Source organism: Pleurodeles waltl, chromosome 4_2 (assembly GCF_031143425.1).
Source record: "Pleurodeles waltl isolate 20211129_DDA chromosome 4_2, aPleWal1.hap1.20221129, whole genome shotgun sequence".
Classification (NCBI taxonomy): Eukaryota; Metazoa; Chordata; class Amphibia; order Caudata; family Salamandridae; genus Pleurodeles; species Pleurodeles waltl.
In genome coordinates, this window is record NC_090443.1 from 516191563 (window position 1) to 516219039 (window position 27477).

General features: G+C 47.7%; 1 long non-coding RNA gene across 1 annotated transcript; it reads left to right on the forward strand.

Moving 5' to 3' along the window:
• The first annotated feature begins 18 nt into the window (after positions 1 to 18).
• Positions 19 to 21179, forward strand: LOC138294173 (uncharacterized). The gene is made up of 2 exons (XR_011203240.1): positions 19 to 99; positions 20755 to 21179. It is a non-coding gene; the product is annotated as an uncharacterized lncRNA (long non-coding RNA).
• The last annotated feature ends 6298 nt before the right edge of the window (positions 21180 to 27477 follow it).

Sequence of the window (27477 nt, forward strand, 5' to 3'; positions counted from 1 at the left end):
ATGAAGAGTCTGCTGCGGCGGCCATCTTTGAACAGGCGGAGATGTGAAGTGGGTGATCTGTTCAAGCACTGACAGCTGTGATGTTCTATGGACATTATAGTAAGTCAAGCAGATTCACTTTAATTGTGGTTGTTGTGCAGTCTTTGAGCTGCAGTCCGTACACTGTTTATGTTGTAATGTTACATACATATTTAAAACTAGGTCAATCAACTGTGTGAGCAAGGCAAGTCCGCCATGGTATATTTTATGGGCCATAACTTTGGTAGTCCACGTAGTACGTTTTTTTGAGTGACATTTCTTCCCACACGTAGAACTGTATTACTCCATTGCATCGAGAGTAGAGCAACCATCACCATTCTTTCTGAACATTCGCGATCATAAATAAACCGTATTACCATTTGTTCTTCACCATTCACTAATGTTCTCTTCTGGTCCTTCCCGTGCCGTGAGAAATGGCTTATTTGTAGATTCTATGTCAGGACCAGAGGCTCTTATTATGCCTTCCCTATCTTTACTACTCCAAAATAGCTAATAAAAAAACAGTAAACATATAAACCACATTTCCCATGAGGCTTTGAACCACGCACCTCATAATTTTATTACAAGAACGGAGGCTCCTATTATGCTTCCTTTTCTTGCTTTATTTTAACAGCAGCCAAGACAAAGAACAAAACTACATATCCCAAGACACATAGCGAATGATGAAAATGATGAGATCATAAAGAATAACCAATGGAAAACGTTCAACCACAATAATTATCTTAACTGCGAACAACAAGTCCTCTTTTCTTGCTGCTCGCAGTCAAGATAAGTCCTTTACCTCACCTCTCTTGTATATGTCGTGTGTTGTAAGATTTTACTGTATTGTATTATTTGTATTCATTATTTCTTTATTTCAAATATTTTTCGTTAATGTTTTGTGCTTTAATTATATTCGGCGTTTTTTCTACGTTTTCATATCGTTTTAGCCTAGCGCTCGCGTCGCGCTATCGCGGCTGAGCCGAACGTTCTGAAGAACGTTCGGCTCTCCCGCCTCGCGCTCCTGAGGTAAGCGTTCTTTCTCTTCAGCGCTTACCTCGGAGCTGCTCGGCACGCCGGCTTTCTCTGCCTCGTTGCGTCTGCTCAATTCAAGGAGTTTCCTTCCCGTCTTCTCCGGCTTGTGGATTTAGAGCCGGACACGCCTCTTTGTTTCTCTCCACGCCCACAGTTAATGCCTTAACCCTTTCCTCACTCCACTCCGGTTGGTTTGTTTGGCATTTCTTTCGGTTTGTGTATTTTCAGCCTGGCATTTTCATTTTTCTTTTTCATTTTCACTTATTAATTAGATATTTATCTTCTTAGTTAATAATGGCTAAAAAAAGGAGAGGATAGCACAAATAAGGTGGATTTGGACAATTTACGTGCTGATTTGAATTCTTTCATTCAGAGCACGGTTCAACAGGTTGTTTCTACTTCTATGTTACAAATGTCCAAAAAATTGGAATCATCTTTTAAAAAATATTCCGATCAAAAATCTGGTGTTTCTGAATCTATCAGGGGCAAAAAACGCACCTTTTCAAAAGCTCAGGCGAAGTCAAGTGTTGATGACTCTCCCCAGGCTGCTGGTCCTTCCCCCCATAAGGAGTTTAATACGGTGGAAACGGATCCCTCTCCTCTTGAAATAACGCAGTTGAGGGATACTGATGATGATATGGATTATAATGGTGCGGAATTTGATGATACTCAGGATCCTGACGATCTCTGGCAAGGGCCTTTGGAGAAAAGGCAAAAAATTTCTCCTTTTGATTCGAGTTCATCTCGTGTTTATGATTATACGGTTCTCGATGCTCTGGGGGAACCAATGTTTGACCCCACTTTAATACACCACCCAAATTCTACCGAATGGTTTCCTTCTGATCATGTGGCGGATTATGTTTTATGTCACTTAAGACATTCTTTAGATAAAGCCACAAGAAATAAATTGCGATCAGAATGTCCACGTCCCTCCCTGTCACACAGCATAGCTTCCACTCCTGCAATAGACCCTAATATGTTATTATGCTTCTCAAAATTTGGTAAAGATCCGAAAAAAGGGGTTGATCGTGCGTGGTCCGTATGTCAGGACAAACTTTTGGATTTGGTTGGTCCTTTAACCAGAATTCTCGATTTAGCCGAAGATGCCAGGCTGGAAGGTACACAGATTGATCCTGATGCTTTGTCCAACTGGGCCCAACGGTGTACTGCCATTTGATAAAGTTTGTTTTGACCAATGACTTTGTGTTTCACCATTGCGCATATTAGTTGCTCAATGTTCACCAGTAGCACATGGTATGTTTTGTTCAGTTTAGCCACCTATTGGCTTTGACATGGCATTAGCCATTACTTTCTGTATTCAGTTTAGCCGCCTATGGGCTTTGACATTGCATTAGTCATTACCTTCTGTATTCTGCCTATTGGCTTTGACATGCTGTATCCAGTCTAGCCGCCTATTGGCTTTGACATTGCATTCCTATTGGCTTTGACATGATGCATTCAGTTTAGCTGCCTATTGACTTTGACATGCTATTAGATATTCTGCCTATTGGCTTTGACATGATATTATACATTGCATTTTATATTCAGCTTAGCTGCCTATGGGCTTTGACATGATATAAGACATTGCATTTTGTATTCAGCTTAGATGCTTATTGGCTTTGACATGACACTAGACATTGCATTTGATATTTAGGTTAGCTGCCCATTGCCTTTAACGTGGAGTTAGACATTGCAGTTGAGAATCCAAGCTGTATTTTTCCAAGCTGTGTTTTTGCACAAGATGTTTTTCTCACAGTAGACTAGACCTGATAAGAGAGAGTACATGGGTGTTTTTCTCTCCGCTTGAGCTCGGGAACAGGAGTAGTCTTGGAGACCTGGCCAGTCTCCAAAAGGCTTGCTCAGTTTTCCGGGTCTGAGAGGAGGGGGCACACCTTTGTAACGAATGTCACAGGCTGCAGAGATTCAGATTCGAATCTGCCGGACCTCGTGCTGGAGCTTGGCGCCAGCTGCCAGCAATCCCGTGTGGGTAGATGAATCTCTTTCTCGCGGCTGACAAGGGGTCATCAGCTTGCAGACCTTAGAAAGATGAAGCTGTAAATAGTTTCCCACACGGTGAAGTATTTGTTTTGCTTTGCATTCAATATCTTATAAATATAACCGGCTGTGTATATTGCAAACTGATATATTTTGTTTGATTAACGCGGGCTAGAAAGCTACTAATTCGTCATACATAAAAATTGTGGTTGGGGAAGAATTAACAACAATAAAAGTCTTCTTTGAACTCAGAAGTGCATTTCTAGTGGTTTATGTTAGTGCTTAGAAACTAGATAAGAGGAAAGCACTACAATTGGTACCAGGAGTGGGGTCGGTCATTAAGAGGTGATTAAGAGGGTGTTGACGAGTTGGTAGATTTCTAAGTGCACACTTTAAAAGTGTAATTGTTTTTGTTGTTTGGAGAATTACAGAAATTGTTTTTTTTTGTGTTTGGAGAATCACAGTAGCACGGCAGACCATGTCTGAGAATGCATGCGTTGTTAAACTGCCCGATGGTGCTAAGAAAAACTGTGAATTGTTTTCTGTTTGGGGAATTACAGAAGCACGACAGACCATGTCTGAAAATGCATGTGTAGCTAAAATGCCTGATAGTGTTTTGAGAAATAATTTCTGTTGTACATATGTAGAAAAAGTGTCTTTTGGAAGTAATGATGACAGAAAGGTCTGGATACCTTTATCTGCTTACAGAGAAATGCAGGAGAAATGTAGGCAGTTGGAACATGAAAATAGGAATTTACGTGAGCAAATTAGCCAGACTGAAAGTTATAAAAATGCTGTTGTAGAAGAATCTTTCTTGTCCCATTCCAGTATTGAGGGGGTTAAGACAGCTCCGAGCTGCACTGAGTTTTCGTGTGAGCCAGGGTTTTTGGCAGCCAAAATGCATTCCTTAACTGATAACATGGACGAGAGAGACCAGAATGTGATTTACGAGTTACCGTTGCAAAATGCACAAGTAAAACGAAGGATTTTAGAGCAAGAGCCGACTTTCATTAGCTTGTTTGATTTTTGGAAAAAGAATATCCCTCATTTGAGTGAAATCCTAACACTTTTGTATATGGTCACTGTGAAAAATTATATGCAGCTGCGCGCTTGTGATTTGGCAAATGAAATAATGCAGACTTTAGGTTTCTGCGCAGTGCAAGAAGGAAATACTTATGTACATGTAACTCAAGAACAAGGAAAGAAAATAGTGCCCCTAGCTAGAATCATACAATGGATCTGGTACTTGCAAGACAGGGCTAGAGTACCACAGGTAAAAGAGTTATCAATGAAGTTGTGTGCACCATTTGAATTCGTGTCTACTGAAGATTAAAAGCAGGTTTGTTTTACTAATGATTCATTGACTGAAATGTTGCTTTCTGGCACAGTAGAAGGAACAGCGTTGTATAATGTGTGTCAGATTTTAAAGCAAGAGCTACGTGAGATGTGTCATTTTTACGCTGATTTTTGGTTCATTGCTAATGTTTTAGCACCTAACTGGTTCAATTACCTTGCAGATGTTAATGAGAAAAATTCAGAGAGAGAAGTGTTCACCCAGAATTCTGCCTTAGTGGGGATGGCTAAGTGGGTGCCCCAGAAATGTGAACAGCTGAGAGAAAAAGCCACTTACAGGTGGGCAGAGATGAGAGAGATGCACATTCCCCTAGATTTGATAAAAACTGTGCAGCACGCACAAAAGCAATCTGTCATGCAAGCAGTCACAGAGCAGTTGGGGAGAGGAAAGTTACCAGAACAGAAATGGCAAATTGATCAGGTTTTAGGGAGAGTGATTGCTGCAAATTACCAAGGAAAAATCGAAATTATGCTGATACCTAGAAAAGAATCTGATTCATTCATACAAATTGGAGACAGAATGGCCCAAATTGGCAAAAATGCAGTGAATGGAGGTTTGGTAAAGAATGAGTCTGCCCCAGCCCTTCTGACAGTGCAAGAAAAGGGAAGCTGTGGCGCAGCAGATAAAAACCTCAGTGCTGATGTGTGGGCTGAAGCCCTAAGTGACCCTCCAGAACCTGCAGAGAATATAACAAAGGGCCCCAAAAACGTCCTGCTGATTATAATACAGGGAAAGAAAGAGGAAGGGTGCAGTTTAAATGAAAAATGTTATTTGCAAGAAAAGTCATACTTGTTTCTTTTGCAGATCCTACCACGTTTCGCCACTGTCCCTGAGTGTGCTGTGTGGTCCCCCTTCCGGTGTGTGCGTGTGGGGTCGGGGAAGGGTCCGAACCCCCAACCTGAACCTGGCTGAGTAAAGTGCCAGCACCATGGATCCATTTTGCGCAAACTGCGCCTTCAGTTCAAGTTCAACTTGTTTGATTGCATTCTTCCACTGGAACTAAGCTGTGTTTTTTTTTTTTCCCTTCTCGTATGGAACTCTGACTTTTGCTTACCTTCCAGAAAACCTTTCAGGTGGACCGTGCACCTTTACATGAGCAGAACTCATGCCACATCAAATTGCTAACACTGTTGAATTAGAGACTCACTCAGAGTATAAAAATTGCCCAGTCTTTTCTGTGTAGATGTAGCTGATGTGAAAGGTTATGAAATCAATGTGTTAATTCACTTCTATTGCTTTACAGGGATTGCTTTGATCATTCAAATCTGACTTGCTGATAATGTTTTTTTTTTTGTGCTGATGTTTTTTGTTTTTTGTTTTTGTTTGAAACAAGAGATATGTGAAACAAAAATTCATTGGTCAAAGGGCGGAATGTACTGCCATTTGATAAAGTTTGTTTTGACCAATGACTTTGTGTTTCACCATTGCGCATATTAGTTGCTCAATGTTCACCAGTAGCACATGGTATGTTTTGTTCAGTTTAGCCACCTATTGGCTTTGACATGGCATTAGCCATTACTTTCTGTATTCAGTTTAGCCGCCTATGGGCTTTGACATTGCATTAGTCATTACCTTCTGTATTCTGCCTATTGGCTTTGACATGCTGTATCCAGTCTAGCCGCCTATTGGCTTTGACATTGCATTCCTATTGGCTTTGACATGATGCATTCAGTTTAGCTGCCTATTGACTTTGACATGCTATTAGATATTCTGCCTATTGGCTTTGACATGATATTATACATTGCATTTTATATTCAGCTTAGCTGCCTATGGGCTTTGACATGATATAAGACATTGCATTTTGTATTCAGCTTAGATGCTTATTGGCTTTGACATGACACTAGACATTGCATTTGATATTTAGGTTAGCTGCCCATTGCCTTTAACGTGGAGTTAGACATTGCAGTTGAGAATCCAAGCTGTATTTTTCCAAGCTGTGTTTTTGCACAAGATGTTTTTCTCACAGTAGACTAGACCTGATAAGAGAGAGTACATGGGTGTTTTTCTCTCCGCTTGAGCTTGGGAACAGGAGTAGTCTTGGAGACCTGGCCAGTCTCCAAAAGGCTTGCTCAGTTTTCCGGGTCTGAGAGGAGGGGGCACACCTTTGTAACGAATGTCACAGGCTGCAGAGATTCAGATTCGAATCTGCCGGACCTCGTGCTGGAGCTTGGCGCCAGCTGCCAGCAATCCCGTGTGGGTAGATGAATCTCTTTCTCGCGGCTGACAAGGGGTCATCAGCTTGCAGACCTTAGAAAGATGAAGCTGTAAATAGTTTCCCACACGGTGAAGTATTTGTTTTGCTTTGCATTCAATATCTTATAAATATAACCGGCTGTGTATATTGCAAACTGATATATTTTGTTTGATTAACGCGGGCTTGAAAGCTACTAATTCGTCATACATAAAAATTGTGGTTGGGGAAGAATTAACAACAATAAAAGTCTTCTTTGAACTCAGAAGTGCATTTCTAGTGGTTTATGTTAGTGCTTAGAAACTAGATAAGAGGAAAGCACTACAAACGGGCAATTTGTTTATTAGGGAATGCGAACACTGCCATGTCCCAGGAGAGGCGAAAGAGTCTGCTTCTCAAAATTGAACCTAAATTGGGCAGTCTGGCGTCCAGAGAGGAAGGACTGCAGGCTAACGGACTTCTTTTTGGAGACTCATTCATTAAGGAACTTAGTAGATATGTTTCTACGTTTACAACACTGGATAAAGCTCAATCCTCCATGAAGAAGATTTTCAACTCTAGGGTTTTTGGCAGGGCCGGTAAAGGAAGGAGCTGCTTTACCGGCCGCTTCACCTACTGTGGTGGCAACTTCAGAGGCTCCTCTTTCTACTCCCCGAGTTCAAACCTCAATTCTACCCTCAAAGAGGGAGAGGTTTCAGGTCCAGAGGTTATCGTCAGAGAGGGGGACAAGTCTCAGGTAAGAGTTTTAAATTTTGGCCATCTTCCGGTGGGAGGTCGGTTAACCCATTTTCTTTCAAATTGGTATCAAATTACCGCGTATCCTTGGGTTCTTCAAACCATTCAGGGCTATTGCATAGATCTCTATCAGATTCCCTCTCAAGATTCCCCACCTCCTCCTCTAAGATTTTCTCAAGAACAATCCCGTCTGATGAATTTGGAAATTTTAACTTTGATTTAAAAAAATGTGATAGAACAGACATATTTTCATCCCTCAGGTTTTCTCAGTACCATATTTTTGGTTCAGAAGAAAAACAAAAAGTTTCGACCAGTTATAAACCTGAGACTGTTCAACAATTACGTTGTTTACAATCATTTCAAAATGGAGTCTATCATCCTCCATCTCAGAGACATTATGTTAAAGGGCGACTGGTTTGTCCGCCTGGATCTTCAGGACGCTTATTTTGCAATCCCGATTTGTAGGAAGTTGGCTCTGTATGTGCTATTTCAAAGTAAGGAATAGCATGCACAGAGTCCAAGGGTTCCCCTTAGAGGTAAAATAGTGGTAAAAATAGATAATACTAATGCTCTATTTTGTGGTAGTGTGGTCGAGCAGTAGGCTTATCCAAGGAGTAGTGTTAAGCATTTGTTGTACATACACATAGACAATAAATGAGGTACACACACTCAGAGACAAATCCAGCCAATAGGTTTTGTTATAGAAAAATATCTTTTCTTAGTTTATTTTAAGAACCACAGGTTCAAATTCTACATGTAATATCTCATTCGAAAGGTATTGCAGGTAAGTACTTTAGGAACTTCAAATCATCAAAATTGCATGTATACTTTTCAAGTTATTCACAAATAGCTGTTTTAAAAGTAGACACTTAGTGCAATTTTCACAGTTCCTAGGGGAGGTAAGTATTTGTTAGGTTAACCAGGTAAGTAAGACACTTACAGGGCTTAGTTCTTGGTCCAAGGTAGCCCACCGTTGGGGGTTCAGAGCAACCCCAAAGTCACCACACCAGCAGCTCAGGGCCGGTCAGGTGCAGAGTTCAAAGTGGTGCCCAAAACACATAGGCTAGAATGGAGAGAAGGGGGTGCCCCGGTTCCGGTCTGCTTGCAGGTAAGTACCCGCGTCTTCGGAGGGCAGACCAGGGGGGTTTTGTAGGGCACCGGGGGGGACACAAGTCCACACAGAAATTTCACCCTCAGCAGCGCGGGGGCGGCCGGGTGCAGTGTCGAAACAGGCGTCGGGTTCGCAATGTTAGTCTATGAGAGATCTCGGGATCTCTTCAGCGCTGCAGGCAGGCAAGGGGGGGGTTCCTCGGGGAAACCTCCACTTGGGCAAGGGAGAGGGACTCCTGGGGGTCACTTCTCCAGTGAAAGTCCGGTCCTTCAGGTCCGGGGGGCTGCGGGTGCAGGATCTCTCCCAGGCGTCGGGACTTTAGGTTCAAAGAGTCGCGGTCAGGGGAAGCCTCGGGATTCCCTCTGCAGGCGGCGCTGTGGGGGCTCAGGGGGGACAGGTTTTGGTACTCACAGTATCAGAGTAGTCCTGGGGTCCCTCCTGAGGTGTCGGATCTCCACCAGCCGAGTCGGGGTCGCCGGGTGCAGTGTTGCAAGTCTCACGCTTCTTGCGGGGAGCTTGCAGGGTTCTTTAAAGCTGCTGGAAACAAAGTTGCAGCTTTTCTTGGAGCAGGTCCGCTGTCCTCGGGAGTTTCTTGTCTTTTCGAAGCAGGGGCAGTCCTCAGAGGATGTCGAGGTCGCTGGTCCCTTTGGAAGGCGTCGCTGGAGCAGGATCTTTGGAAGGCAGGAGACAGGCCGGTGAGTTTCTGGAGCCAAGGCAGTTGTCGTCTTCTGGTCTTCCGCTGCAGGGGTTTTCAGCTAGGCAATCCTTCTTCTTGTAGTTGCAGGAATCTAATTTTCTAGGGTTCAGGGTAGCCCTTAAATACTAAATTTAAGGGCGTGTTTAGGTCTGGGGGGTTAGTAGCCAATGGCCACTAGCCCTGAGGGTGGGTACACCCTCTTTGTGCCTCCTCCCAAGGGGAGGGGGTCACATCCCTAATCCTATTGGGGGAATCCTCCATCTGCAAGATGGAGGATTTCTAAAAGTTAGAGTTACCTCAGCTCAGGACACCTTAGGGGCTGTCCTGACTGGCCAGTGACTCCTCCTTGTTATTCTCATTATTTTCTCCGGCCTTGCCGCCAAAAGTGGGGCCTGGCCGGAGGGGGCGGGCAACTCCACTAGCTGGAGTGTCCTGCTGGGTTGGCACAAAGGAGGTGAGCCTTTGAGGCTCACCGCCAGGTGTGACAATTCCTGCCTGGGAGAGGTGTTAGCATCTCCACCCAGTGCAGGCTTTGTTACTGGCCTCAGAGTGACAAAGGCACTCTCCCCATGGGGCCAGCAACATGTCTCGGTTTGTGGCAGGCTGCTAAAACTAGTCAGCCTACACAGATAGTCGGTTAAGTTTCAGGGGGCACCTCTAAGGTGCCCTCTGTGGTGTATTTTACAATAAAATGTACACTGGCATCAGTGTGCATTTATTGTGCTGAGAAGTTTGATACCAAACTTCCCAGTTTTCAGTGTAGCCATTATGGTGCTGTGGAGTTCGTGTTTGACAGACTCCCAGACCATATACTCTTATGGCTACCCTGCACTTACAATGTCTAAGGTTTTGTTTAGACACTGTAGGGGTACCATGCTCATGCACTGGTACCCTCACCTATGGTATAGTGCACCCTGCCTTAGGGCTGTAAGGCCTGCTAGAGGGGTGTCTTACCTATACTGCATAGGCAGTGAGAGGCTGGCATGGCACCCTGAGGGGAGTGCCATGTCGACTTACTCGTTTTGTCCTCACTAGCACACACAAGCTGGCAAGCAGTGTGTCTGTGCTGAGTGAGGGGTCTCCAGGGTGGCATAAGACATGCTGCAGCCCTTAGAGACCTTCCTTGGCATCAGGGCCCTTGGTACTAGAAGTACCAGTTACAAGGGACTTATCTGGATGCCAGGGTCTGCCAATTGTGGATACAAAAGTACAGGTTAGGGAAAGAACACTGGTGCTGGGGCCTGGTTAGCAGGCCTCAGCACACTTTCAATTGTAAACATAGCATCAGCCAAGGCAAAAAGTCAGGGGGCAACCATGCCAAGGAGGCATTTCCTTACACAACCCCCCCCCAAACGAAAGAGGATGAGACTAACCTTTCCCAAGAGAGTCTTCATTTTCTAAGTGGAAGAACCTGGAAAGGCCATCTGCATTGGCATGGGCAGTCCCAGGTCTGTGTTCCACTATAAAGTCCATTCCCTGTAGGGAGATGGACCACCTCAACAGTTTAGGATTTTCACCTTTCATTTGCATCAGCCATTTGAGAGGTCTGTGGTCAGTTTGAACTAGGAAGTGAGTCCCAAAGAGGTATGGTCTCAGCTTCTTCAGGGACCAAACCACAGCAAAGGCCTCCCTCTCAATGGCACTCCAACGCTGCTCCCTGGGGAGTAACCTCCTGCTAATGAAAGCAACAGGCTGGTCAAGGCCATCATCATTTGTTTGGGACAAAACTGCCCCTATCCCATGTTCAGAGGCATCAGTCTGCACAATGAACTGCTTAGAATAATCTGGAGCTTTGAGAACTGGTGCTGAGCACATTGCTTGTTTCAGGGTGTCAAAGGCCTGTTGGCAGTCCACAGTCCAGTTCACTTTCTTGGGCATTTTCTTGGAGGTGAGCTCAGTGAGGGCTGTCACAATGGATCCATATCCCTTCACAAACCTCCTGTAGTACCCAGTCAAGCCAAGGAATGCCCTGACTTGAGTCTGGGTTTTTGGAGCTACCCAGTCCAGAATGGTCTGGATCTTGGGTTGGAGTGGCTGAACTTGGCCTCCACCTACAAGGTGGCCCAAGTAAACCACAGTTCCCTGCCCTATCTGGCATTTGGATGCCTTGATAGAGAGGCCTGCAGATTGCAGAGCCTTCAAAACCTTCCTCAGGTGGACCAGGTGATCCTGCCAGGTGGAGCTAAAGACAGCAATATCATCAAGATAAGCTGTGCTAAAGGACTCCAAGCCAGCAAGGACTTGATTCACCAACCTTTGGAAGGTGGCAGGGGCATTCTTTAAACCAAAGGGCATAACAGTAAACTGATAATGCCCATCAGGTGTGGAGAATGCTGTCTTTTCTTTTGCTCCAGGTGCCATTTTTATTTGCCAGTACCCTGCTGTCAAGTCAAAGGTACTTAGAAATTTGGCAGCACCTAATTTATCAATGAGCTCATCAGCTCTTGGAATTGGATGGGCATCTGTCTTGGTGACAGAATTGAGCCCTCTGTAGTCCACACAAAACCTCATCTCTTTCTTTCCATCTTTGGTGTGAGGTTTGGGGACTAAGACCACTGGGCTGGCCCAGGGGCTGTCAGAGCGCTCAATTACTCCCAATTCCAGCATCTTGTGGACTTCCACCTTGATGCTTTCCTTAACATGGTCAGACTGTCTGAAGATTTTGTTTTTGACAGGCATGCTGTCTCCTGTGTCCACATCATGGGTACACAGGGGTGTCTGACCAGGGGTTAGGGAGAAAAGCTCAGGAAACTGTTGTAGGACTCTCCTACAATCAGCTTGCTGTTGGCCAGAGAGGGTGTCTGAGTAGATCACTCCATCTACTGTACCATCTTTTGGGTCTGATGACAGAAGATCAGGGAGAGGTTCACTCTCTGCCTCCTGATCCTCATCTGTTACCATCAACAGATTGACATCAGCCCTGTCGTGGAAGAGCTTAAGGCGGTTTACATGGATCACCCTCTTGGGGCTCCTGCTTGTGCCCAGGTCCACCAAGTAGGTGACCTGACTCTTCCTTTCTAGTACTGGGTAAGGGCCACTCCATTTGTCCTGGAGTGCCCTGGGAGCCACAGGCTCCAGAACCCAGACTTTCTGCCCTGGTTGGAACTCAACCAGTGCAGCCTTTTGGTCATACCAAAACTTCTGGAGCTGTTGGCTGGCCTCAAGGTTTTTGGTTGCCTTTTCCATGTACTCTGCCATTCTAGAGCGAAGGCCAAGTACATAGTCCACTATGTCCTGTTTAGGCTCGTGGAGAGGTCTCTCCCAGCCTTCTTTAACAAGGGCAAGTGGTCCCCTTACAGGATGACCAAACAGAAGTTCAAAGGGTGAGAATCCTACTCCCTTCTGTGGCACCTCTCTGTAAGCGAAAAGCAGACATGGCAAGAGGACATCCCATCTCCTTTTGAGCTTTTCTGGGAGCCCCATGATCATGCCTTTTAATGTCTTGTTGAATCTCTCAACCAAGCCATTAGTTTGTGGATGGTATGGTGTAGTGAATTTATAAGTCACTCCACACTCATTCCACATGTGCTTTAGGTATGCTGACATGAAGTTGGTACCTCTGTCAGACACCACCTCCTTAGGGAAACCCACTCTGGTAAAGATACCAATGAGGGCCTTGGCTACTGCAGGGGCAGTAGTCGACCTAAGGGGAATAGCTTCAGGATACCTGGTAGCATGATCCACTACTACCAGGATATACATATTTCCTGAGGCTGTGGGAGGTTCCAGTGGACCAACTATGTCCACACCCACTCTTTCAAAGGGCACCCCCACCACTGGAAGTGGAATGAGGGGGGCCTTTGGATGCCCACCTGTCTTACCACTGGCTTGACAGGTGGGGCAGGAGAGGCAAAACTCCTTAACCATGTTGGACATATTGGGCCAGTAGAAGTGGTTGACTAACCTCTCCCACGTCTTGGTTTGTCCCAAATGTCCAGCAAGGGGAATGTCATGGGCCAATGTTAGGATGAACTCTCTGAACAGTTGAGGCACTACCACTCTCCTAGTGGCACCAGGTTTGGGGTCTCTGGCCTCAGTGTACAGGAGCCCATCTTCCCAATAGACCCTATGTGTTCCATTTTTCTTGCCTTTGGACTCTTCAGCAGCTTGCTGCCTAAGGCCTTCAAGAGAGGGACAGGTTTCTTGTCCCTTACACAGCTCTTCCCTTGAGGGTCCCCCGGGGCCTAAGAGCTCAACCTGATAAGGTTCAAGCTCCAAAGGCTCAGTTCCCTCAGAGGGCAGAACTTCTTCCTGAGAAGAGAGGTTCCCTTTCTTTTGCTGTGTTGCAGTTGGTTTCCCAACTGACTTTCCTGTTCTCTTGGTAGGCTGGGCCATTTTTCCAGACTCCAGCTCTACTTTTTCACCCTGTGCCTTGCATTGTGCTCTTGTTTTCACACACACCAGTTCAGGGATACCCAGCATTGCTGCATGGGTTTTTAGCTCTACCTCAGCCCATGCTGAGGACTCCAGGTCATTTCCAAGCAGACAGTCCACTGGGATATTTGAGGAGACCACCACCTGTTTCAGGCCATTGACCCCTCCCCATTCTAAAGTAACCATTGCCATGGGATGTACTTTTCTCTGATTGTCAGCGTTGGTGACTGTGTAAGTTTTTCCAGTCAGGTATTGGCCAGGGGAAACCAGTTTCTCTGTCACCATGGTGACACTGGCACCTGTATCCCTCAGGCCCTCTATTCTAGTCCCATTAATTAAGAGTTGTTGTCTGTATTTTTGCATGTTAGGCGGCCAGACAGCTAGTGTGGCTAAATCCACCCCACCCTCAGAAACTAGAGTAGCTTCAGTGTGAATCCTGATTTGCTCTGGGCACACTGTTGATCCCACTTGGAGACTAGCCATACCAGTGTTACCTGGATGGGAGTTTGGAGTGGAACCTTTCTTGGGACAGGCCTTGTCTCCAGTTTGGTGTCCATGCTGTTTACAGCTATGACACCAGGCCTTTTTGGGATCAAAGTTTTTACCCTTGTACCCATTGTTTTGTGAAGAGGCTCTGGGCCCACCCTCCTGTGCAGGTTTTTGGGGGCCTGTAGAAGGCTCTTTACTATTTTTAGTTTTGGTTGTCTCATCACCCTTCTGCTGGGGAGTCTTTGTGACCCCTTTCTTTTGGTCACCCCCTGTTGAAGTCTTGGACACCCTTGTCTTGACCCAATGGTCCGCCTTCTTTCCCAATTCTTGGGGAGAAATTGGTCCTAGGTCTACCAGATGCTGATGCAGTTTATCATTGAAACAATTACTTAACAGGTGTTCTTTCACAAATAAATTGTACAGCCCATCATAATTACTTACACCACTGCCTTGAATCCAACCATCTAGTGTTTTCACTGAGTAGTCAACAAAGTCAACCCAGGTCTGGCTCGAGGATTTTTGAGCCCCCCTGAACCTAATCCTGTACTCCTCAGTGGAGAATCCAAAGCCCTCAATCAGGGTACCCTTCATGAGGTCATAAGATTCTGCATCTTGTCCAGAGAGTGTGAGGAGTCTATCCCTACACTTTCCTGTGAACATTTCCCAAAGGAGAGCACCCCAGTGAGATCTGTTCACTTTTCTGGTTACACAAGCCCTCTCAAAAGCTGTGAACCATTTGGTGATGTCATCACCATCTTCATATTTAGTTACAATCCCTTTGGGGATTTTCAACATGTCAGGAGAATCTCTGACCCTATTTATGTTGCTGCCACCATTGATGGGTCCTAGGCCCATCTCTTGTCTTTCCCTCTCTATGGCTAGGATCTGTCTTTCCAAAGCCAATCTTTTGGCCATCCTGGCTAACTGGATGTCCTCTTCACTGGGGCTATCCTCAGTGATTTCAGAGGTGTTGGTCTCTCCTGTGAGGGAACCAGCATCTCTGACTATTATTTTAGGAGTCAGGGTTTGAGGGACCCTGTTCTCCCTAGATAGGACTGGTAGGGGGGAATTGTCCTCCAAGTCACTATCCTCTTCCTCTGAGTTGCCACCCTCAGAGGGGTTGGCCTTTTCAAACTCTGCCAAAAGCTCCTGGAGCTGTATTTTGGTAGGTTTGGGGCCCATTGTTATTTTCTTTAGTTTACAGAGTGACCTTAGCTCTCTCATCTGTAGATGGAGGTAAGGTGTGGTGTCGAGTTCCACCACATTCACATCTGTGCTAGACATTATGCTTCTAAAAGTTGGAATACTTTTTAAGAAACTAAAACTGATTCTAGAATCTAATTCAAACTTTTAACAAACTTTTAAACTCTAAAAGAAATGCTAAACAGGATCTAACACAAGGCCCTAGCAGGTCTTTTAAGAATTTAGAAAACTTTTCAAATTGCAAAAATCAATTTCTAATGACAATTTTGGAATTTGTCGTGTGATCAGGTATTGGCTGAGTAGTCCAGCAAATGCAAAGTCTTGTACCCCACCGCTGATCCACCAATGTAGGAAGTTGGCTCTGTATGTGCTATTTCAAAGTAAGGAATAGCATGCACAGAGTCCAAGGGTTCCCCTTAGAGGTAAAATAGTGGTAAAAATAGATAATACTAATGCTCTATTTTGTGGTAGTGTGGTCGAGCAGTAGGCTTATCCAAGGAGTAGTGTTAAGCATTTGTTGTACATACACATAGACAATAAATGAGGTACACACACTCAGAGACAAATCCAGCCAATAGGTTTTGTTATAGAAAAATATCTTTTCTTAGTTTATTTTAAGAACCACAGGTTCAAATTCTACATGTAATATCTCATTCGAAAGGTATTGCAGGTAAGTACTTTAGGAACTTCAAATCATCAAAATTGCATGTATACTTTTCAAGTTATTCACAAATAGCTGTTTTAAAAGTAGACACTTAGTGCAATTTTCACAGTTCCTAGGGGAGGTAAGTATTTGTTAGGTTAACCAGGTAAGTAAGACACTTACAGGGCTTAGTTCTTGGTCCAAGGTAGCCCACCGTTGGGGGTTCAGAGCAACCCCAAAGTCACCACACCAGCAGCTCAGGGCCGGTCAGGTGCAGAGTTCAAAGTGGTGCCCAAAACACATAGGCTAGAATGGAGAGAAGGGGGTGCCCCGGTTCCGGTCTGCTTGCAGGTAAGTACCCGCGTCTTCGGAGGGCAGACCAGGGGGGTTTTGTAGGGCACCGGGGGGGACACAAGTCCACACAGAAATTTCACCCTCAGCAGCGCGGGGGCGGCCGGGTGCAGTGTCGAAACAGGCGTCGGGTTCGCAATGTTAGTCTATGAGAGATCTCGGGATCTCTTCAGCGCTGCAGGCAGGCAAGGGGGGGGTTCCTCGGGGAAACCTCCACTTGGGCAAGGGAGAGGGACTCCTGGGGGTCACTTCTCCAGTGAAAGTCCGGTCCTTCAGGTCCGGGGGGCTGCGGGTGCAGGATCTCTCCCAGGCGTCGGGACTTTAGGTTCAAAGAGTCGCGGTCAGGGGAAGCCTCGGGATTCCCTCTGCAGGCGGCGCTGTGGGGGCTCAGGGGGGACAGGTTTTGGTACTCACAGTATCAGAGTAGTCCTGGGGTCCCTCCTGAGGTGTCGGATCTCCACCAGCCGAGTCGGGGTCGCCGGGTGCAGTGTTGCAAGTCTCACGCTTCTTGCGGGGAGCTTGCAGGGTTCTTTAAAGCTGCTGGAAACAAAGTTGCAGCTTTTCTTGGAGCAGGTCCGCTGTCCTCGGGAGTTTCTTGTCTTTTCGAAGCAGGGGCAGTCCTCAGAGGATGTCGAGGTCGCTGGTCCCTTTGGAAGGCGTCGCTGGAGCAGGATCTTTGGAAGGCAGGAGACAGGCCGGTGAGTTTCTGGAGCCAAGGCAGTTGTCGTCTTCTGGTCTTCCGCTGCAGGGGTTTTCAGCTAGGCAATCCTTCTTCTTGTAGTTGCAGGAATCTAATTTTCTAGGGTTCAGGGTAGCCCTTAAATACTAAATTTAAGGGCGTGTTTAGGTCTGGGGGGTTAGTAGCCAATGGCCACTAGCCCTGAGGGTGGGTACACCCTCTTTGTGCCTCCTCCCAAGGGGAGGGGGTCACATCCCTAATCCTATTGGGGGAATCCTCCATCTGCAAGATGGAGGATTTCTAAAAGTTAGAGTTACCTCAGCTCAGGACACCTTAGGGGCTGTCCTGACTGGCCAGTGACTCCTCCTTGTTATTCTCATTATTTTCTCCGGCCTTGCCGCCAAAAGTGGGGCCTGGCCGGAGGGGGCGGGCAACTCCACTAGCTGGAGTGTCCTGCTGGGTTGGCACAAAGGAGGTGAGCCTTTGAGGCTCACCGCCAGGTGTGACAATTCCTGCCTGGGAGAGGTGTTAGCATCTCCACCCAGTGCAGGCTTTGTTACTGGCCTCAGAGTGACAAAGGCACTCTCCCCATGGGGCCAGCAACATGTCTCGGTTTGTGGCAGGCTGCTAAAACTAGTCAGCCTACACAGATAGTCGGTTAAGTTTCAGGGGGCACCTCTAAGGTGCCCTCTGTGGTGTATTTTACAATAAAATGTACACTGGCATCAGTGTGCATTTATTGTGCTGAGAAGTTTGATACCAAACTTCCCAGTTTTCAGTGTAGCCATTATGGTGCTGTGGAGTTCGTGTTTGACAGACTCCCAGACCATATACTCTTATGGCTACCCTGCACTTACAATGTCTAAGGTTTTGTTTAGACACTGTAGGGGTACCATGCTCATGCACTGGTACCCTCACCTATGGTATAGTGCACCCTGCCTTAGGGCTGTAAGGCCTGCTAGAGGGGTGTCTTACCTATACTGCATAGGCAGTGAGAGGCTGGCATGGCACCCTGAGGGGAGTGCCATGTCGACTTACTCGTTTTGTCCTCACTAGCACACACAAGCTGGCAAGCAGTGTGTCTGTGCTGAGTGAGGGGTCTCCAGGGTGGCATAAGACATGCTGCAGCCCTTAGAGACCTTCCTTGGCATCAGGGCCCTTGGTACTAGAAGTACCAGTTACAAGGGACTTATCTGGATGCCAGGGTCTGCCAATTGTGGATACAAAAGTACAGGTTAGGGAAAGAACACTGGTGCTGGGGCCTGGTTAGCAGGCCTCAGCACACTTTCAATTGTAAACATAGCATCAGCCAAGGCAAAAAGTCAGGGGGCAACCATGCCAAGGAGGCATTTCCTTACACGATTCATCCCTTTTACAGAAAATTCCTTCAGTTTCAATGGGAAGGTTCGATTTTCCAGTTCAAAGCTCTCCCATTCGGACTCGCTTCGGCTCATTGGTGCTTCACAAAGGTAATGAAACCGGTGGTAGCCTTTTTAAGGGCCCACGGCATAAGATTAATCATCTATCTAGACGATTTTCTTATAATGGCTCAGAACAAAGATATCCTGTTACAACACTTACATATTTCCCTTCACCTGTTACAGTCCCTTGGTTTTCTGGTAAACTTGGAGAAATCTTCTCTGGTTCCCTCCACTCAGGTAGAGTTCCTAGGTTTTCTCATCGATTCTCAAACTACATCTCTTTCTCTACCGCTTCAGAAGGTGACGCGAATAAAACGCGAATTACAACAGACCCTCAGACTCTCCCATATTTCTCTTCGGTCTCTGGCGAGAATTGTCGGTCTTTTGGCCTCATCCATTCAGGCTATATTCCCAGGTCCGTTACATTACAGGGCTCTTCAAAGGTTAAAGATTCGCCATCTCCGGAAAGGTCTTCAATATTCGGATATAATCCTATTGGATCAAGACTCTCGTGCGGAGATACGCTGGTGGATCGATCATTTGGAAACCTGGAACGGAAGAGCTATCTTCTCCTCGGCCCCAGATCTAGTATTAGAATCCGATGCAAGACGGACAGGTTGGGGCGCAAGATGTGGCAAAGTCTCGACTGGAGGCGTATGGTCAGAGAGGGAGTCTGCCTTGCACATAAATTGTTTAGAGATGCTTGCAGGCTCCTTTGCTCTGAAGACGTTCGCAAAGGACAAGGTAAGTTGCTCTATTCTCTTAAAGATGGACAACATTTCCGCAGTAAGGTATATCAATCATCTGGGAGGAACGAAATCCAAGCCCCTTGCGGATCTAGCCAAAAGCTTTTGGGAGTTTTGCCTCCCTCGGAAGTTGTCGGTCACGGCTCAATATCTACCAGGGAAAATGAACACAATAGCAGATTGGTGTTCACGCTATCTGAAAGACTCCAGCGATTGGCAGCTTCATCCTTCAGTGTTCAACAATCTTTCTTCAAAGTTCGGTATCATGTCAATAGATCTCTTCGCTTCACGGTTAAACTCTCACCTCCCAAAGTTTTACAGCTGGAGACCGGATCCTCAAGCTCTCGCTACGGACGCTTTTCTCCAGGACTGGTCTCCCGATTTAAATTATGCTTTTCCTCCTTTTGCGATGATAGCCAGAGTCCTCGCCCAGGTTCGTCGTCAACGAGTCTCCCTGGTATTAGTGACCCCCTTTTGGCAGACACAGCCTTGGTTCCCTTCAGTTCTCGAATTGTCAATAGATTGCCCGGTTCTGATTCCTTCGTTTCCAGAGCTTCTCCTCGATCCAGAGGGTCACCCTCACGATATGGTTCTCAACCAAACTCTAACACTTGTGGCATGGAAAATTTCGGGTCAGCCTGGAGAACCCCCGGAATTTCGCAAGAAGCTGCCCAATATATCCGCCAGTCTTGGGCCCCAGGAACATCTAAGGTTTACAGGTCGGCCTGGTTGGCCTGGTGTGGCTGGTGTTTGGACATGAATTCTGATCCCCTTTCAGCCGATGTCACTTTAATCGTTAATTTTTTAGCCTCTCTAGCCTCCCAAGGGAAAGCATACAGAACGGTGAATACTTATAGATCTGCCATTTCTGCCGAACATATCCGAATAGATGGCCAACCTGTTGGAGAACATCCTTTGGTGTGCCGGCTTTTAAAGGGAGTAAGATTTTCTAATCCTCCGACGTCTAAGTACACATATTTATGGGATGTGAATTTAGTTTTGGATTTATTTAATTCTTGGCTTGATAATGATTCGCTTTCTTTGAAGTATCTGTCTGCAAAGTTAACTATGTTGTTATGTTTAATTTCTTTGAAACGTGTTTCTGATGTTAGAGCTTTGGATGTCTCTTCTGTCCAGTTTTCTCCTTCTAATGTGTCTTTTAGAATTCATAGAAGAACTAAGACTAACATTTCTGTCATTCATTATCCTTATTTCCCTTCACATCCTAAGCTCTGTGTTGCTAAATGTTTAAAAGCTTACATTGCTAGAACTGCTAATTTAAGAATGTCCTCTTTTTCCCAGTTGTTAATATCCTTTTCTAAACCTCACAAACCTGTTTCCTCTCCTACCCTCGCTCGCTGGGTTAGGTGGGTCATGGCCCTTGCGGGTATTGACACTGCTTCTTTTGGAGCTCATTCTACCAGAGGTGCTATGGCTTCTAAAGCTCTTTTGGCTGGAGCTCGCTTGGAGGACATTCTTAGGTCGGCAGATTGGTCTAATGTTTCCACATTTAAGACGTTTTATTGCAAACCTATTTCTTCGGTAGCTGATTCTGTTGTTAATCTGCTTTAAACAAGCATAATAGGAGCCTCCGTTCTTGTAATAAAATTCAGATTTTCCTAGCTTTAGTAAAGGAAAGTCTAGATTTTATTAAAGAAGCGGAGGCGAGTATTATTCCACCACTTTTTATTAACCCACCCTTTCTTTTCCAGTGCCGGTTTCCTCTGCATCAACCGCTTCATCTTGAACACGCTGCTTTGGTGTCAAAGACCTTTCTTCAGAAAGATCTATCTTTCAGTGGCTCCCACGATCAGTGGACTATGCTTTCCGGATGTTCTGATGTCCACCTGAAGTCATCTCCGCCTTCTTCCCTGGACTTTGCCAAGGACCTTTTCACGTTATTAATGGCTTTTTCTATTATTTTGATCATTATTCCTTTATTCCGGCCACTTTGATCTGCTCCTGCAAGAAAAGAGGACTTGTTGTTCGCAGTTAAGATAATTATTGTGGTTGAACGTTTTCCATTGGTTATTCTTTATGATCTCATCATTTTCATCATTCGCTATGTGTCTTGGGATATGTAGTTTTGTTCTTTGTCTTGGCTGCTGTTAAAATAAAGCAAGAAAAGGAAGCATAATACTCGCCTCCGCTTCTTTAATAAAATCTAGACTTTCCTTTACTAAAGCTAGGAAAATCTGAATTATCCACCAATAACCATGAGGCATAATCAACAAAATAGTGAAACACCAGCTTGACTGCCTCTTTCTTTGCTGCTCTGCAGTCAAGATAAGTGTTCCACTGTTTGATGTTATGATCCTAATGCTTTCACATATGTTTGGTATCATTATGCATGCGCTCAGCGTTTCACCTGAGCGATCACCTCTTTGTTACTTGAAAGTTTTTTCTCTTCCAGGCTTCCGCCTCTCACTTAGGGGCTGCTCTCTGGTCCGTTCACTGTCACGGTCTTGCGCACGTGTTGTGCCGTTCCTCCCTTCTCCCACCATCTCCATTCCATTTAGTGTGGTCCGCGCTCCAGCTGCCTGGCGGCTGCCCCCGGCAACATGTACGTACACTGCGACTTGCAGAAGCGGAGCGCTTTATCTGCTTGGCAACTTTCCTGAAAAGAGTGCTGGTGCCGCCAGGTCTGGCTTGTAATAACAGGGCGAAGACGCCAGGCAATTTCCCTGTTTGGGGCACATATATTTAAATTTCCTGATGTTTAAGAATTGAACTTTCTGCTGTATGTAGAAATCCTCCTGTTGGAGTAATAATTTTTGGAGAACTTTCAACAAGCACCGTGGCAGTAACCGCCAACAGCCAGGCGGAACACAATGTACCGCCCACAGCATTACAACAAGCCAATCCGCCAGCTTTTCTGGGACGGTACCAATGCCATCAAAAGCACAGCAGAAACAGTACACAGAAGGGAAACGACTCACCTCTGGACACTCAAGGAACAACCACAACGCCACTGAGCACGAACTGCAGATCTTCCCCATGCTGGTATACCTCCTACACCAGGAACACGAACAGCGGCGAATACAACCACGGTGAGGACCGCACCTAGCACACAAAGGAGGGGGGAGGAAAAAGAAAGTGACACCCCCCCACCACCATACACACAAACAGATGCAACAACATTACATATCCACCCCGTACCCCTCAGGAATAACGCAAGGACAAAATGAAGTGAGTAAAGCCAGTGTAATAATATACATTTCGAGAAATACGTTCTTAAAGCACAAAAAAGTATCTACAATACATACAAATCGAGGGACAACGCCCAGTCCAAAATGTCCGTGGCCCGCAGGGCCATAACACATAGGCAAAGGCCACACTTGACTCCTGCCTCAATACGGAGAGAACACTGCTGGGGCATCAGGTCAAAGATACACAGGCACCTCAGGAGGAAGGGGAAGGGGGGGCACCTCAGCCGGAAGATGGTAAAACGCCACTGCTCCTGGAGGGGACTACATGCCCTCTGCGATGTCCTGGGGAGTGCAAAACCACAGTCTCTCTAGTGGGTGGTTTTCCCACTGCTTGGTCCTGGGGAGTGCAAAGCCACAGTCTCTCTCGTGGGTGGTTTGCCCACTGCTTGGTCCTGGGGAGTGCAAAGCCACAGTCTCTCAAGAGGATGGCTTCTCCACTGGTTCTGGAGGGAGCTTTGTGCCCAGTGTGCTTCATCCTGGTAAGGAGGGGGTGAGTGGATGCCTTCTTTCACTGGTTCTGGAGGGGGCTTTGTGTCCAGTGTGCTCCATCCTGGCAAGGAGGGGGTGAGTGGATGCCTTCTTCCACTGGTTCCGGAGGGGGCTTTGTGCCCAGCGATACAGATCCTGGATTGTGCAAGGTCACATTCTCTCACCTGGGTGTCACACCTACAGTTGTTGCAGGGGCCAGGACGCACTACAGCCCATGTACGCACGACTACACACTGCCCGCCGGAGGTGACGGCTGCTCAGTGGTGGCAGTTGCGGGGCTGGTGGCAGTGCTGCCAGTGGTGGGGGGAGGCTCTAGTCCTTCCCCTGCAGCCTCGGACGGCTGGCCACTAAGGCTGCTGCTGCTGGCAGTAGTGTAGGTGGCGGTGCTGGGAGCAGTGTAGGTGGCGGTGCTGTCAGTGGTGGGGGGAGGCTCCAGTCCTTCCCCCGCAGCCTCGGACGGCTGAAGTGCCATGGCTGTTTGCCCTGATTCTGCTCCAGCACCTTGCGTGCATCCTTGCTTCTGCCAGCTGGTGTTCCCTTCCTGCCCTTGGTAGCTGGTGGTCCCTTTTTGCCCTTACTAGCTGGTGGTGCCTCCTTGCCCTTGCCAGCTGGTGGTGCCTCCTTGCCCTTGCTAGCTGCTGGTGCCTCCTTGCCCTTGCTAGCTGGTGGAGCCTCCTTGCCCTTTCTAGCTGGTGATGCCTCCTTGCCCTTGCTAGATGGTGGACCATTCTTGCCCTTGGCAGCTGGTGCAGGCACACTGGCAGTGCTGACGTGTGTCTCCTTGGAGCCTCTCACACCTGCAGTAGCTGCAGAAACTACAGTGGCCGTGGACTGGGAGGCTGAGGTGCTGGCCTGGGTTCTGCCCACTCTGGCCCGAAGTGAAGGACGGGGGGCAGGGAATAGGTCAAGGGTGGAGAGTAAATGCTTTTAGGGACACTGGGACTGGAAGAGTGTGAAGGTTTGGGAGTAGAAGAAGAGGGAGTGGTTGTAAGAGGTGTCTGCTGTGTTTGGGTGCAGATGCATGGGCTGGATGCTGTTGTGAGGTGGATGGCTGTTGGGTGTCTGAGTGCTTGCATTTGTGTACTTTGGGAGGAGGTGGCACAGACACAGTGGGAGAGGACACAGGGGACGTCTGCATGGGTGTGGAGGTGGTGACTGCTAGTGAGGGGCGTGTAGTGATAGGCGTGATGGTGATGGAGGTAGTGGATGAGGATGTAGTGCATGCAGGTGTGAGTGGACACGCTTCTGGGAGGGAGGTGGACGAGGAGGAGGAGGGGGACACAGAGGAGGCAGTGGATGTTGGTGTGTCTGCATCTGGATGGTGCTTGTGTAAGTGCCTGTGGGATGAAGTGTGGTGCTTGTGTTTGCCTGAGCCACTTCTGCGTGTTGATTTGGGTGCATGCTGGTCTGAAGGTGTGCTTGGGATAGAATGGGGTTGAGGGGATTGGGACTGGGTAGAGGAAGTTGGAGAGGGGAGGCTAGAGACAGGGACAATGACTGCCATCAGGGAGTTGGCAAGAGCCTGGAATGATCTCTGTTGGGTCGCCACGCCAGAGTGAATGCCCTCCAGGAATGCATTTGTTTGTTGCAAATGCCTTGTCAGCCCATGGATGGCATTCAGTATGGTTGACTGCCCAACAGAGATGGATCTCAGGTGGTCAATAGCCTCCTCACTGAGGGCAGCAGGGCTGACTGGAGCAGAGCCTGAGGTGCCTGGGGCGAAGGAGATGCCCACCCTCCTGGGTGAGCAGGCATGGGAAAACACGCTGGGAGGACAGTGCTGGTACGAGGGGTGGCAGCTGTACCTGTAGTTGGGGTGGGCACAGAGGTGTCCACCACCGCCAGGGAGCTTCCATCATAGGAGGTGTTGCTGTTCGAACTGTCCCCTCCAGTCTCCGCCGTGGTGCTCCCCTCGCCCTCCGTCCCACTGGTGCCCTCACCGTCGGTGGATTCAGCCTCATGGGCCATGTGGGATGCAGCTCCCTCCGTTGCAGGTGCCTCTGCTCCTCCGCCAGATGATGCTAATGCACACAAGGACAGAGTGACAAAACAAAAGGGGGGGAGAGACAGAGAATACACTTGGCCAATGCCAGCAACAACACCACCGTAGGCGTACACAACACACAGGGAACAGCACTATGTACTAAGCCATGCACTACCAGTTACAATGCTAGTCACCAGGCTGTGGGGTACAATGCCTAACGCCAATAGCAGCACACCTGAAACCCACAGGACCCTGCCCAGTAGTAGATGCCCACTAGCATTTTTGGGGTTGGAGTGCCTCTGAGCCTGCCCATCATGGAACCTACCCTGCCATGTTTGTCCTGGCCTAGGGGCACCCACAGACCCACATCACCCACCCAGATAACACCTCAACACGTGCAATTTCATGAATCTGAAATTATACTCACCCCCTTGTGGCTGCTGTGATGCCTTCAAGCGCCCATCCAACTCTGGATAGGCCACCGCCAGGATGCAGAACATCAGGGGGGTCAGGGTACGACGGGCACCCCTTCCTCGTTGGGAGGCCAGCCGGAGCTGGGCCTCCGCCGTCTTCCTTGCCCAACGGCGCAGGTCCTCTCACCATTTGCGACAATGGGTGCTCCGCCTGTCAAAGACCCCCAGGGTCCCTTTTTCTGATGGGCGCTGACCTGAAGAAAATAGATAGATAAGAAAAGGTATTAGTCATACCGTCCGGCCTGTTACACTCATGGCCCACCATATCCCTCCCATTCCCTTATGCACAGACATTGCTCACTATACATGCAGCACTCGGCCCAGGACCCCTCAGCCACCCCCCACACGAGGCTTACACACACAGCACTCCATACATTCATGCCCCATGCATCGTGCTCACAGTGTACTCACCTGTTGGTCTGGAGGACCATAAAGTAAACAGTACTGGGGTAGGACCCCATCCACTAGTCTCGCCAACTCCTCAGAAGTGAAGGCAGGGGCCCTTTCCCCAGACACTTGAGCCATGGTCTCTTCCAGACACAGGTCACAGCAGCACTTGCAGTGTATGTCCTCTCCTGTTGAAGGTCAGGTAGCATGTGAGTGAACAGACAGAAAATGGCGGTTGCGTCCGCAACGGTGCGTACCATCACCACCGGCGTACATCACCATTGGCTCCTGGAACCCGTAGGCCACCATTTCAGGGGGGAACAGGCCATGGCACCTAACTGCTCCACAGCAGACATAGGCACATCAACGGACCTACACATTCACATACTGTTTCTATAACAAAATGCAAGGCATTTTACTCGGAGGATATCTTTGAATATGACCATCTGCTCACCGTTTTTCACCCTAGAGTTCAACCGCTGAGGATGAATAGGAGATGGAGACATACCCCCATGTACAGACCCCTGGTGGACCTGGCGACAATGGAGGACAGGCACATTATCCTAACCTATAGACTTGACAGGGCCACAATCCAAGAGCTGTGTGCCCAATTGGAGCCAGACCTGATCTCAGCTATCCGCCACCCCACTGGTATCCCCCTTCTTGTGCAGGTCCTGTCAGTGCTCCATTTCTCAGCAAATGGCTCCTTCCAAGCGACAGTGGCCATGGCAGCAGGGATGTCACAGCCTGTGTTCTCAAACGTGCTGACCAGAGTGTTGTTAGCCTGATGAAACACATGCGCAGCTACATTGTATTCCCCCAGGTGGAGGATTTGGCCAGTGAAGGCTGACTTATATGCACTGGGACATATCCCCAACATCATTGGTGCTATTGATGGTTCACATATTGCCTTTGACCCTCCCCCCCCCCCCCCCCGGAGAAATGAACAGGTTTTCAGAAATTGAAAGAGCTTTCACTCTCTGAATGTGCAGATAGTGTGCCTGGCGGACCAGAACATCTCCCATGTCAATGCAAAGTATCCTGGGTCTGTGCATGATGCCTTTATCTTGAGGAATAGCAGCATTCCAAATGTGATGTCTCAACTCCAGAGGCACAGGGTGTGGCTAATAGGTAAGCCCATGGTCCCCACCCAGTGTCTGTTGGTATTTGGGTGTGGGGTTGGCCCTAAGGGTGAGGCTCTGGCTAACAGGTATCCCTTGATATTTACAGGTGACTCTGGTTACCCCAGCCTCTCAGGGCTACTGACCCCAGTGAGGAATGCCAGGACAAGGGCAGAGGTACGTTACAATGAGGCACATGGGCAAACAAGGTGGATCATTGAGCGCACCTTTGGCCTCCTAAAGGCCAGATTCCAGTGCCTCCATCTGACAGGTGGATCCCTGTACTACTCACACAAGGTGTGCCAGATCATTGTTACATGTTTCATGTTGCACAACCTGGCCTTGAGATGCCAGGTGCCTTTTCTGTAGGAGGATGAGGCTGGAGATGGTCGTGTGGCAGCGGTGGGGCCTGTGGACCGTGACGAAGAGGAGGCAGAGGAAGAGTGTAAGGAAATGCCTCCTTGGCATGGTTACCCCCTGACTTTTTGCCTTTGCTGATGCTATGTTTTGAATTGAAAGTGTGCTGAGGCCTGCTAACCAGGCCCCAGCACCAGTGTTCTTTCCCTAACCTGTACTTTTGTATCCACAATTGGCACACCCTGGCATCCAGGTAAGTCCCTTGTAACTGGTACCTCTGGTACCAAGGGCCCTGATGCCAGGGAAGGTCTCTAAGGGCTGCAGCATGTCTTATGCCACCCTGGAGACCCCTCACTCAGCACAGACACACTGCTTGCCAGCTTGTGTGTGCTAGTGAGAACAAAATGAGTAAGTC